Raw genomic sequence first — 13,407 nt, forward strand, 5'->3', positions numbered from 1 at the left:
AGTGTGTCTGGCTGGTGGAGCCTTGGCCACAGGCCTTGGCTCCTTCTACAAGAGAGGCTGATAAAACCACTATCAGGCATTTTCAAATTCTATGTAACGGACCATGGGCTCTGCTTATCCACCAGATTCCATGAGGTAGGGAATCTCAAACATAGGATGGAGGTTCAGATTCTGGGTAACCAAAAAACAACGATAAGCATGCCCTTGACTAGCTGGCTTTCTAGTATATATTTACGTGTTTATGTGTCTATTGCCTAGCTACTACATTAGAATGAAAGCTAGACGAGGTCAAGCACTTTGTCTTTTTCCCTCTGTATTCCCAGAGTTCAGAACAGTGGCTGCACAGAAGTGACCCTTGATAACTACTGAATGAATATCAGATACTGTATTGAAGGTGTCAGCAATTAGAAAGATTAAACAGTCTCATTGTTGCTACCATTCCTTCTTTAGGTGGCTGATGCTCCTGTCCCTCTTCTGGCCTGATTGCTCCCTCTCCTGACCCCTAAGGTAAAAGCCAGCCAACTTGGGAGATATAGTTTGCCGGTAAAAGAGACAAGCAGACAGGGTCAGGTGCTCCATGCCAGGAAAGGAAGCCAGTTAGTGACAAAGGAGAATCCCAGGGGACTTCAGGGAGGGAAGACATGGCTACCGAAGGGCACAGGGCCAGGGCATGTGCAAATTATATTGTTGAGACAGTGAGAATGCCCTACCTTGCCTGCCACTTCTTTGAGGAGAAGAGAGTAGAGTCGCAGGAATGAAGGCTCCTTTTAACCATCCTGTGCCTTCAGACTCAGGGAGTCTGATGGAGGTGGTGGGGTTGGGGAAGGGAAATGGGGGAGGCAGTATAGTGGCTGGAGAACTGGGGTCAGTAAACAGAAGGCATGGTGGAAAAAGTTCCCATTCTACCTCCTTAAGTTTCAGAAACCTGTTGTTTTCCAAGCCCAGTGACTCCCTCTGATATGTAGCCTGCAGGGGTGGAAGGTGTCTGAAGTGTCTGAATGTGTGTGTATGTGTGTGTGTGTGTGTGTGTGTGTGTGTGTGTGTGTCTGTAGGGTTGGGAGGAGAGCAAGTGGAAAGAATGAAAGCTTACCAGGCTAGGTAGGGAGGAGGAGACGACACTCTTGCACTGCCAGGGGGTCACAGTGCTGTCCCGTTACTGCTCTAGGCTCCACCTCAAATCCTCAGTAGCTTTATCCTCTCTCTTTTAACATTCAGCCTTTAAGTATTTTGAACATGCATGTAATTGGGGATGGGAACGGCTGTCATGACTGTCTTGCTGTAGGTCTGAACGCATTATATGTAGCAGGTGCATATGAGCAAGAGCTCAGGCCACTTGCCCAGCCATCCTTACTGTCCTGGATGAGGGATCAGGGCCATGGGGTTAATGCTCTGATGGGATCTAGGCCTCCTGACCAGCTGGTCCCTCCATCCATTCTCCACCCCTTGTCCAGCCTCACCCTTCGCCCACTAGAGTATAGGAATCATAGGAAAGGAACATCTGGTGTAGTTCCCAGCACCCTTCTCCCACCCCAGCTAGCCCTTGGCCACCTGGACTCCTGAGCCCAGTGGATCCCGGCAGGACTGGGGAGCAGGGACAGCTGGGATGTCCTATATGGAGTCTTTAAGTAAAAGGACATGGGCATGTGGAACTCTAGCCATGGTGCTCGGGGAGAATCAGATGCAAAATTGTTGTCTTTTAATGGGAAAGAGAGAAAAATTGAGAGTGAAAAGCACTGTCTGGGCAGGACGGTCTGCAGGGGAGGGATGAGTGGAGGAAGGAGAAAAGGAGTGGGGAGTGAGGAAAGAAAAGCAAAGAAGAGGACACATTGAGGGGACACTCAGACTGAACACGATGTTGGGGAAACGCTGAACATTCTATTTATAGATTCTAGAGAACTTCTAAGAAGAGGCACTGTGAGTTGGCTTAGCTGTGTTAAAAGATGACTAATTATAGTCATTTATGGAAACTGCTGCTTAGCATTTCTAGCTAATCATCATGCAGGCTGGATTACTCATGTTGTGAATATCTGTCAGGGCATTTTTTGTTGAGAATTGTATTTGATTGCAACACCTGCTCATGAAGATCCACTTTATTGTCATGCAGCATGGTTACCTACTCAGGACTAAAACAAAACAATCCAGAAAGAATGCTTTCTAAGAATAAAGAAAAACAAAACAAACGCCTGTAAGTATAGCACATGATTTTCAAAAATTTGGTGTGAAGGTTGGTAAAAGAAGGTTAACAAAACACTAAGAATATTTTAAAAATTGTTGAAGCTTCCCATACGCCTACTCCCTATCCTCGCCACCATCCCACACATGCACACACACGTGTGCACACACCCACCCACACACTGTCCTTTGAACATGAGATCCATGGCAGTTACAGAAATTGTATCATCTAATCTGCAAATCTATTCATTATGGTGCTTCGCAGATGAACAGAAATTGCTTTTCCCTTTTTACAAAAAAAAAAAAAAAAAAAAGGATAAAAAGGCCAAAGTGTCTGTTACTAATGATGCCTGGGTCACTCAGGAAGTCTTTATCATATCAGGCAACATGGAGCTTGGATTAAAACAAAAGAAGTTTAGGTTAAATCCAAGCAAAAACATCTTGACTTTTAACTTAAAAACGTGTGTCATTCTGTGCATTCGATTCATGGTGTTGAAAAGTAACTATCCCAAATGCATTCTGTGGGTACATGTAAATGCATAACCCTTGGAGCAGTATGGAAAGAAGCAGGTCAACATGGCCCCGATGCACAGCCCCTACGTCTGCCACCCCCATCTCTGTGTGAAGGTGATAAACCGGGGCAGTGGACCAGGGCTTCTGTGCCAACAGTTGGAATGCAAACAGAGAATTGCATACATAGAAAAGGAAAGCAGATTTGAATCACTTAGTTCCTGTATAAATTCATCCACTTCTCTCAAGTAACATTTGGCGTAATCACTGGGGATCAGTCTTTACAGGCCTGTTGTTCAGATGAAGACATTACAGAACACAAAAGGCATGTCAAGTCCTCCAACACAGCAGCAGGCCCAAGAGAAAAACCAGACTCCGGAGTCAGAGTGGGAACAAACTACACTGTTTAAAAATGTTACTTACTGTTTAAAAAAAGAGGAAAGAATCAGGAATCAGAAAATAAAAGGCAAGACTTAAAAAAATGCATCAAGCATTTTCTCCTTAAAAATGTTACTTTTGGGCCAGGCGCGGTGGCTCACGCCTGTAATCCCAGCACTTTGGGAGGCCAAGGTGGGTGCATCACCTGAAGTAAGGAGTTTTGAGACCAGACTGGCCAACATAGTGAAACTCCGTCTCTACTAAAAATACAAAAAATTAGCTGGGTGTGGTGGCAGATACCTGTAATTCCAGCTACTCGGGAGGCTGAGGCAGCAGAATCTCTTGAACCCAGAAGCTGGAGGTTGCAGTGAGCCGAGATTGCACCACTGCACTCCAGCCTGGGTGACAGAGTGAGACTCCATCTCAAAAAAAAAAAAAGAAAGAAAAAAAAGTTACTTTCATGTGAAGTTGTGATTTGGCCCTTAGTACCTTCCCCACCAATAACCTGGTTACTGGATAAGAACAGAATAATAAACTTAGAAGCCATCTATTGCAATCTCCTCTGCTATTTGCCTCCCCTCTTTGTGCCCCAACATGTTGTCATCCTGCTTCTGCCTCAATACTTTAAATGGCAGCGAGCTTCTTGCCTGTTGGAGCAACCCATTGTCTTTAGATCATGCAATTGAGAAATGAAACACCCTGTTACCATGTCACCCTCTACAGAGTCCTAGTGTTGAACACCGGAGACACACAAGACAGGTCCAAGTTCTCTTCCATGTGCAAGTTCTTGCTTATTAGGAAACCTCAATCATGTGTCTTTTAAAACTGCCCTTATGTCCTCCAGTCTATGAACACCCTGGACTCACAGTGTCAGGCTCCTGCATCATCCCTGCTGCCATCTCTGTGCTGGCTTACATTCCTCTTAAGTGTGGAACTGGCAACAGAACTCATGGTATGACCTGAGGTTTGGCTAGGTTTTGCAGCTATTCGTCATGCTTTGGGCCACCTATTAACTTTTGTTTTTTGTTTGTTCGTTGAGATGGAATCTCACTCTCTCACCCAGGCTGGAGTGCAGTATTGAGATCATAGGTTACTGGAGTCTCAACCTCCCAGGCTCCAGTGATCCTCCTGCCTCAGCCTCAGGAGTAAGCTGGGACTACAGGTGCGCCACCATGCTCGGCTAATTTTTTTTCAATTTTTTGTAGAGATGTGGTCTCAATCTGTTGCCCAGGCTAGTCTTGAACTCCTGGGCTCAAGTAACCCTCCTGCTTCAGCCTCCTAAAGTGTTGGGGTTACAGGAATGAGCCACTGTGCCTGGCCTCTATCAACTTATGAACTCCGCCACCCCTCCCCCGGCATCATGAGCCTGCTTGCTCCTAAGGAAGAAGTCAAAACTTGTTCTTTGGGCCATTCTTGCAGCTGAGGTTTGGGCATGCGATCCAGACACCCTGATCACATACAACTATGTAAGACTCTGATTTGGAATCTATGGACATGAAGCAGCAGGCCTGGGCTGCAGACATTCTGGTGAGGGTAGGTGCAGCAGTGACAGCCAGCATTTCAGAGACAAAGAGGGGTTATGTCCTTCAAGGAGGTCCCTAAGACCAGAGTTTGAGAGATAAGCTGCAGTACTGTGTGGAAGAATAATGAGCTCCCAAAGATGTCCACATCCCAATCATTGGAACCTGAATATGAATACATTAACTCACATGGCAGAGGGGATTTTGCAGATGGGATCAAGTTAAGGATCTTGAGATGGAGAGATAGTCTTGCATTATCTGGGTGAGCTCAATGTAATCACAAGGTTCCATATAAGGGAAGAGGTGGGAGGTTCAGAATTAGAGAAGGTGATGTGATGATGGAAGCAGAGGGAGAGGAAGAGACATGGCAATGAAAGCAGAAGTAAGAGAGAAAGATTTGAAGCCACACTGCTGGCTGTGAAGATGGCGGAGGGGGCCGTGAACCAAGGATGCATGTGGCCTCTAGAAGCTGGGAAAGGCAAGGAAAATCACACTCCCCTAGAACCTCTAGAAAGGAAAGCAACCCTGCCACACCTTGATTTTAGCCCAGCAAGGCCCATTTTGAACTTCTGACCTCCAGAACTGTAAGAGAATATAGGGTATTGTTTTAATCTCCTAAGTGTGTGTTAATTTGTTATAAGTGCAGCAGGAAATGCATACCTGGGCACCAGTTCCAAAGCCTAGTGAAGGGAGCAGCAGGGTCTCCATGTAATTCCGGCCCTTCTTTTAACCCTGACACTTCCAAAACTGATTCTCTGGCTCTCCCAAAGACTCTATAAATTCCCTCAGATCACTTAACAAGTTCATTTTCTTCTAAAACTGACTTGAATACATAGGTTCTGTGACTTGTAACAGAGAGCTCGGGTAATTCCTGCCCCAGGGCTCCTCTATCCTTTCCATTTTATTTCTGAATTATCTCAAATCCATCTTCGCTGCTCTATCACCCCTTCCTTGTTTCAATTCCTTGCTATTTCTTGCTTAGACTATTTTCATGCCCTCTTAATTATTTTTCCTGTCTCTTATGTCTTCTTGTTCTAGCCCTTCCTTCACATTCCTGCTACATCATTATATTTCAAAACTTAGCCAGAGTGCTTCATTGCCTTATTGGAAACATGTTGATGGTGGCCCATTGCCAACAGGATGAAGATCAAAGTCTCTACATGGCATGGAAGGACCCTAACCACCTTGCATGAACCTGCAAAGGATCTGATGCTAGTGACATCTGATGAGCTCTAGGGCCATGGGTAAATCCCTGAATCACAGGGAGCATCATCTGTAAAGCAGTGATAATGATACATTTTTTCATTTGTAAAGTGATGATTTAAAAAAATATCCTACCTCATGGTATCTTCATGAAAATGAAACAAGATAATGAATGAAAAACACACTTGTCTGTCCAGTGCTTGGTATATAGTAGGCATTTAATTATATGTGCGTGAGTGTGCATGTGTGTGTTTCATGAATTACCACTCCCCATCTTGCATCACCAAATACGTCTCATATCATCCCTGCATTTTTATGCCAATATTTCTTTAACCTCAAAGCCCTTTCCTCCTTCTCTTTGGCTTGGCAAACTCTTACAAGTTTGAGCTCAAATACCATCTTTTCATGGAGACTTTTCTGACTCCTTCAATCAAGGGGGTCAGTGCTTCCTCTGGCTGCCTCTCTGGTGGCAATTATCTGACTCTATTGCAATGACTTGCTTACAAAGTCACCCCCTTCATTGAGGTTCTTTTTCATTTTGAAATCTGCAAGGTCTGGCATGGTGTTTACAAGCCAGGAGAACCTAAATAAATGTCAGATGAACAAATGAATGAAGTAATAGGGAAAAGGGAAGGGTGGAACTTCCACCTACTCTTTCTGGCAAGTGAGACTTGGTTGAAAGTACCAAAGTTCAAACCTGAAGCTTCACATGATTGGAAAGCAAATCAATGTAAGTGTTCTAAGTAGGCTTTAAATAAAATTACTTTAAGAAAGTTGAAGATTACATGGTGGGTGAATAAGAGTAATTGTTTTACAAAGGATTTCTAGACACAAAAAGATCATTTTCCAAGAATATTTTCTTTAAAGAGGAAGTTGACCAGTTGCTATAAGCAATTAGTTATTTAATAAAGAGTTTCAGTTCTATCTAAAATTAAGACAAAGCACCTCATTCAGAATGGGTGTCACCAGGGAAAAATCACTGAAACTGCACACAGCTCTTTACCTTTTAGTACCTAGTGAAGCACACCTGAGTGATACTTGTTTTTCTTTTCACAAAGGTCAACAAAAAAGTTTCAAATCATCTAATGTATCTAAATTTTTAAATATCAAATCACAACTTTGTAACTAAGATTTCCAAAAAAGGGTTATTCTATGAGTTACCTTGACTTTCAAAGCAAATACACAAAAGTAAAGAGAGTCATCCTATTGCTCCTTCAGGATCTTATGAACTTGGCTATACAAATGTCATTCACAATCCATTTGACCTCTCACGTCTACCTCCCTAGAAACATTTTTCATAGTGGAAATTGCAACTAGAGCCAGTGGTCAGCTCTTCCACTCACCCCGCCAGCACTAGCAGCAGAGCCACATCCAGAAGTCCAGAGGCAATGTGAAACTTGGCTGGGGTCACTATGGCCACGGAACCTTGTTAAGAACAAAAAACAAAAGGTTGTGACCTTAGTCGCATCTAAAGTAAAGACATTCCTGCTTTAGATTATAAACTGGTTTGGATGGAAACCAGCTGATGTGTGGACACTCTGATGGTTTCAATAGGCTTTTCAGCTCTTGTAATTATCTCTCTGCTAAAGTAAATGTTAGTGTAACCATTGACATTTGATAAGTCACTCTGTGCTACCCAAGACAGAAGACAGATAAACTTTAATCATTGTTTGGGTAGTCAATATGCATTTCTTATCATACAACACTATCCTATTTTTTTTTACCTTATGTACAGAATACATTCACATAAACGTGCACTTTTAAGTTGACATAATTGCACATGTATGCAAGTTTTTCTGCTTTTTAGTATGTGCATAGTTTTAAAACATGACACTCCTAGAGAACAAATGGTGACTTTCCTTTGCAAGTTTGAAGATCAGGCAGTGGTAATGGAGAGGCAGGAATGAGAACCTACTGAGAAAACACAGCAAATTAAAGATGAAGTGGTTCTTCAGGAACCACAGGCCTCTGGGGATGTGTTTTTGCTAAGACTGATTACATGTTGTCCTTTTCCAGCATCATGCATGGCACCCCTTCTCAGATTAGCGAGAATAATCTTTCTCAAAAGATAAGAAACATGCCGTTTCTCAATAAGGAGACAACCTGTCAAAGTTATGCATCAATAAAACCATAACTCGAGGGCCTTAGTCATTTACAGCCATTAATTTCTTCCATCTTCTTTGAAATAGCCCCAAGGGAAGAAGCAAGTGACAAGCAGTTCACACACGGAGACATGGCATACTAGGGACTCCTGCCAGCTCTACAGGATCCAAAATAGTTTTTTGGCATCTGAGCAAGGAATGGGTTCCAGGCTTGAGACAACTGTGCACATCAGAGAAATGGGTTCCCTCCCTCCAGCTGGGGCCCCAGCGAATCCTGCGGTCCTCCCGAGCAGGCTGCTCTGCTTTGAGGCAGCCAACGCTTGACAAAAGCCAGCTGGGAGCAGCTCAGACCAAGCCCATGCCCACACAATGCTATAAAAATGTTTTAAAGACCCCATTACATCTTATTTACTCTCCTTAGCAAGAGAAAATATCAATGTCCTCCCCTCTCCTTCCAAAATAGGCAATATTGACCTCCCTCTGGGGGTTCTTCAAAGACCCATTAATAAGAGCTCCTTCTCTGGGCATTACCAACTTGCACGTGAGTTGATGGAGATCAGTTTATTTCACATTCAACAAATGTTTCCTGAACATTCACTGTGTTCAGGGCACTGTGCTATGTCTAAGGGAAAAGTTCATGGAGGAGTAATAATCATGAAAAAAATAACGGCTCAGGGAGGAGTAATAAAAATAATAATAAGAGCTCCAACATACTGTGCTTCCTACTATGTGTCAGGCCCCATTGTAAGTATGTTACAGGATTGTCTCGCTTGATCCTTAAAAACAATACTGTAAGATGGGTATTGTCACTCCTATTTTACAGATAAGGAAGCTGGGATTCAGAGAAATTAAGGGACTTGGTGAAGCAGAGAATGCCAAGGGAATTGATTCAGTAGTGGACGGGGAGTCCCTGAAGATTGGTGAGCAGTGAAGAGACCTGATCAAATACTTAAAAAGTACATGCAATGGCAAGAAGATCAACTAAGAGGTAGGAAAATTAGCCAGCAGATAGGTAACATTCAATGAAAAATGTGATGAAGGTTGACATGCAAATCTAAACAATATGCATATCTGCCTATATGTTTTAAGAACACAGACAACTGCAATAAAAACTATAAAGAAAAGCAAGGGAATTGTAAATGCAAAAATTCAGACCAGTAATCAGTTCTGGAAGGGTGGGCAGGTGCAGATGATGTAATTAGGGATGGAACATCAGAGGGCTTCCACGGTATTTAAGTGCTCTATTCCTGAGCTGCCTTGTAGGAACACGGGTGGCCATTGTATTTTTTGAAACCTAGATACCTGAGTTTCACAAACCCTCTCAGATCATAAAGCCCTTAGTGTCTCAACAAATTTTTCAGTGTCCCAAGACAAAACTAAATACCTGTGTAGGTTGTTAGGTCCCCAAATCTTAAAAGTCGTAGATTGTGTATTGTCCCTTGAAAATTAATACACGCTGTGAAGCCTCTGTGATTTCACTGTGGTGTCCTGGGTGCCTCAGCACAGAGACTGGGAACCACGACAGTGTAACATCATTTATGTTCATGTATGAAATGTTTCATGATATATTTATGTGTGTTAAATATATAATTTATATATTAAATATATTATATGACACAAAGTTATACATAAATGTGTAAATTAATATTTAAATATAGAAATATGTCATATAATATTTATAAATAAAAGATAGAAAATATATGAATATATAAAATTTAATAAATTATACATTATATAAAATATATTATATTTAAATATAATAAACATCTTATACATTATATAGAAAATATATTATATTTGAACATAATAAGGGCTTGTTCAATGGTGAGGCCAGTGGAAACAGGAGGGGGTCTGTCTTCTTGGATTTTCTTGGCTCGGTGACTGACTGGAGGTGGGCACGGAAGAGTCAAAGGCCACATAAAATGTTGAGGCAGAACACGAGGAAAAGTGTGAAGTCAGTGGTAGGATCTGGTTGAGGGATTATGGGAAGGAATAAGTGTCGTTTGGGGTACAGAGATTCGTGGCAGCAGAAGGCATCGGATTTCCAGCTGGTTGAATATTTGGGACCAGCTTGTTGTCCCCAAGGCTTGGAGCAGGGGATGGATCCAGAGAATGCTACACAGAGATGGGGCAGGAGAGGAGAGATGACAGAAAGGCCAAGTGCAGGGATTACATGGTGAGGGCTGAGGGCAGAGAGTAGGGAGACCCCTATGTGTTTGCACAGGAGGAGAGAGAGGAGCCAGGAAGAAGTCATGGAGGAGCTTTTGGAGAGAATGCGGGGCAGAGAGCAACGGAGCACAACCTCACAGAAATTGAGGGAGACATTTCCAGAAAGAGGGTGGGGTCGGGGAGGTTGTTAATGGAGTCCAATACTGGGACAGTCACAGATAAGAAAGGTGGATCAAAGCCATTGGAATGGACAATCATGAAGCCATGAAAAACAGATGGTGGGTTACTCTTGCTCTTTGAATACATTTGAAGGTAAAGAGAGGGGGTCAAAGAGGTAAAAGGACTTTTTCTTGTTGCCTTGTGAGCAACGGAGCACCTGTGCCCACTTCTAGGTAGAGAGAACAAAGCCAAGGGAGAGGGAAGCTTTAAAACAAAAAAGCAGAAGGGATGATGATTGGAGCAAAATTACAGAGGGGGCCCAGGACAAGAAAGATGAGGGTGTCATCCTCAGAGACAGGAGGAAAAAATGAATGACTGAAGCTTCAAAAGGAGAGACATGGAGAAAGGTCATGTCTATGGCTTGGTGTCTCAGGAGAGTGAGAGGACAACCTGAGGGAATGAGGCTTGGGTGGGGACTTGAGGAGAATGGGAAAGACTTGGGGAGCCAATCGGAGAGATGCCTGAAAATTCATGAATCTTGTCCAAAGGATTGTCCAGCAGCCATGAGGGTCATCTGCAGGCTCGATAGCCCGTGTCAGTGGCTTCAGTCAGCACAGCCCTGCGACTGTTCTCCTCAGTGTTTGGCAGCTCAAGAGAGAGGCCAGAGAGGGTTGGGGCAGGAAGGACAGTGCTGATGCAGTGGAGGTCAAGGTCAGGAGAGAATGTTAGAGATGTCTGATGGTCATCTGGGAGGGCCAGGGGCCTGCCAGGATGAGGAGGAGGGAGGTGTGGGCGTGGTGGCTGCTGTGTAGGAGAAGGATGTGCTGCCTGCCTGCCAGTGCCCCCAGATTCATTCCTGTTCTTTCCAGGGCCCCTCTCCTTCCAGCCTTCAGGCAGTGTACACCACCGGGGGGCCCTGAGGGAGCACTGGGGGTGCAGAGGGGGAGAATCGTGGTCATTTCTTGCCTTCTTCCCCCTTCCTGTGGCATCACTTACAGTGGCTGTGTTTCCTTCTTGGCTGTGGATCCTGCAGGGAAACCCTTTCCTCCATGATCCCAGCTCCCACTAAGCAGCCACTGCCCCATGGCCCTGACGACCAGTCTCTGGTCACACTACTTCCTCCCCATGTTCCTCCAGTCTCAGCAGTGGTCCTGGGTTACTAAAGATGCTAATCTCTCTATAATCTGTGAAGTGATTCCCTGGTTGAAATATCTAGAGTGGTTTCTGTCTCCCTCAGAGGACTTTAACTGATATACTGGAATAGAATTAAAAACAAATATATCTCTCTTGATCTGCTCCCATCTCCTTTTTATACCTTTGCCTCCAAACAAGTGGGGAACAATATATAGTTTAAAAGTTATCCAAAGCAGCAAAATAAAGGAACGTGCACGTGTGGATACAAATGTCTTCTGATTGGAGAAAAGATGGGGCATGATGGCCTTGGGTTAACTGGAAGAGCCAGCACAAGCTTCTTTGCCACCTTCCAGAGATGAAAGCGGTGTGAACACAGAGCCAGGTTTGAGTATGCCATCATCTATGTGGCCCTCTGGCCTCTAAGTAGCTCCTCTACCATAGGTTTGGTACCTGAAATTCCTCTATTCCTGATATATATATATATATTTTCTATTTGAGTCCAGTTACTTTTCAGCTCCAGGAAGTTTCTGTTGAAATAGAATAAGCAATATAAGAAAGCCACTCTATTAGACCAGGATGGGCTGGCTCTCCAGTTGGAGACGCGTTAGGGGATAGAACCATAATAGAGCTTGGGTTTGAATAGACAGAGAGAAATGGGGGGAAGATTTGTAGGGACAAGCCAGGTGGAGGGTGGCCATGAGGACCAATGGACAGAGAGGGCAGGTTTGCTGGGAACAGACAGTGAGCACCTCTACCTGGCTGGCACTTTAAGCAATGGAGGGAGAGGAGGTTGGGCAGGTGGGCTGGAACCCGAGGACCTAGACTGCTGGACTAAGGATTTGCACTTGTCCCAGAAGGCAGTGGGAAGCAGAGCTCTGCACAGAGCTAGAGCATGTCAGAAGTGGCATGTTAGGACAAAGACAAAGCCCTGAGTCCAGTGGCATCATGGAGAATGGATTGAAGGCAAAGGGAAACTAGAGACAGGAAGACTGACGAGGAGGTCACTGCAATAATCCAGGCACAATGTGATGAGGACCTGGACTAGAATAGTGGCAGGAGACCAGGGAAATAAAGGATGTGAGAGATATTAGGGAGGGACTATTCCACAGGATGAGGCTGGTTGGATAGGAGAGTTCTAGCAGATGGATGAGATTCAAGCAAGGTTGATTTGTTGGAAGTGCTTCCAAAATATGCACTTTATTACTTATTCTCAGATACTTATGACTTCTCCAATGTCATTACCTAACTCACTTACAATCTGGCAACTCATATCCACTTTATTCATCACATGGGAGTCACTCTTATTCTGTGTTTTCACAAATAGATTCGCTTGACCCTTTAAAAAAGTCTTTTATAACGTAACATGTAATTAATTTTTTTAAACCAAGGCTTACAGAATCCCAGAACCCCCAAATCCAGGCTTGATCAAGAATGATTAGAAAAGCCTGGAAGTGGTAATTAAGCATTAACTTAGTTTGCCCCAATGGGCCCTAATGGCCTCTCCTATGGCCAACTGAGGTCATGTGACAGCTCAAAGCCCAACTGCCTTATCCAGGAATCACTCCAGTGCAGTCCAGGTTGCCCCCGTTATGGAGGAGGGTCGTGCCCACCAGAAAATAAGACAGCCTGTCACTAGAGAAATGGCTTATTTTGAGTTTAATTTGGCAGTAAATAGAGTCCTTTCTAGAATTTTCCTTTGAGGTTCAATAGATCATTCAAGGCATTTAGATTCTAAGTTTGAGTTAAATAGATCATACTGGGTATATAAATATAAGGATATATTGGGAAATATACAATATAAATGATAATGGAAGAGAACCTTAGTTTGATCCAATCCATGCAAGAAATGGAAATTCTATTGCCTTTGATAAAAGGTTTTCTTCTATGACCTATATAAGATAAGGATGCTATGGTCACATGGTCACTGCTACTTTTGCCTGGAGAATAATTTCCCCACTAGTAACTATGACTGTCCTCAAAAGCAAAAAGAAATTTTGCTTTTGAGGAAATGGCAAGTTTCCTTGAAGCCACCACACTTATTCCCCACAGTAGATGCTGGC

The 13,407-nt window shown here is 43.6% G+C and overlaps 1 long non-coding RNA gene across 4 annotated transcripts in view; it reads left to right on the top strand.

Moving 5' to 3' along the window:
* Positions 1 to 6,056, top strand: part of LOC107973434 (uncharacterized) — a 48,305-nt gene extending 42,249 nt beyond the window's left edge. The window contains exons 5-7 of one of the 4 annotated variants that reach the window (XR_008546223.2): positions 451 to 507; positions 2,105 to 2,185; positions 5,619 to 6,056. This is a non-coding gene — a long non-coding RNA (uncharacterized LOC107973434). The remainder of the gene's footprint in view (positions 1 to 450; positions 508 to 2,104; positions 2,186 to 5,618) is intronic. The other 3 variants (XR_010149147.1, XR_008546224.2, XR_001715714.3) reach the window with 3 other exon arrangements.
* The last annotated feature ends 7,351 nt before the right edge of the window (positions 6,057 to 13,407 follow it).

The sequence above is a fragment of the Pan troglodytes genome, chromosome 12 (genome assembly GCF_028858775.2).
Source record: "Pan troglodytes isolate AG18354 chromosome 12, NHGRI_mPanTro3-v2.0_pri, whole genome shotgun sequence".
Classification (NCBI taxonomy): domain Eukaryota; kingdom Metazoa; phylum Chordata; class Mammalia; order Primates; family Hominidae; genus Pan; species Pan troglodytes.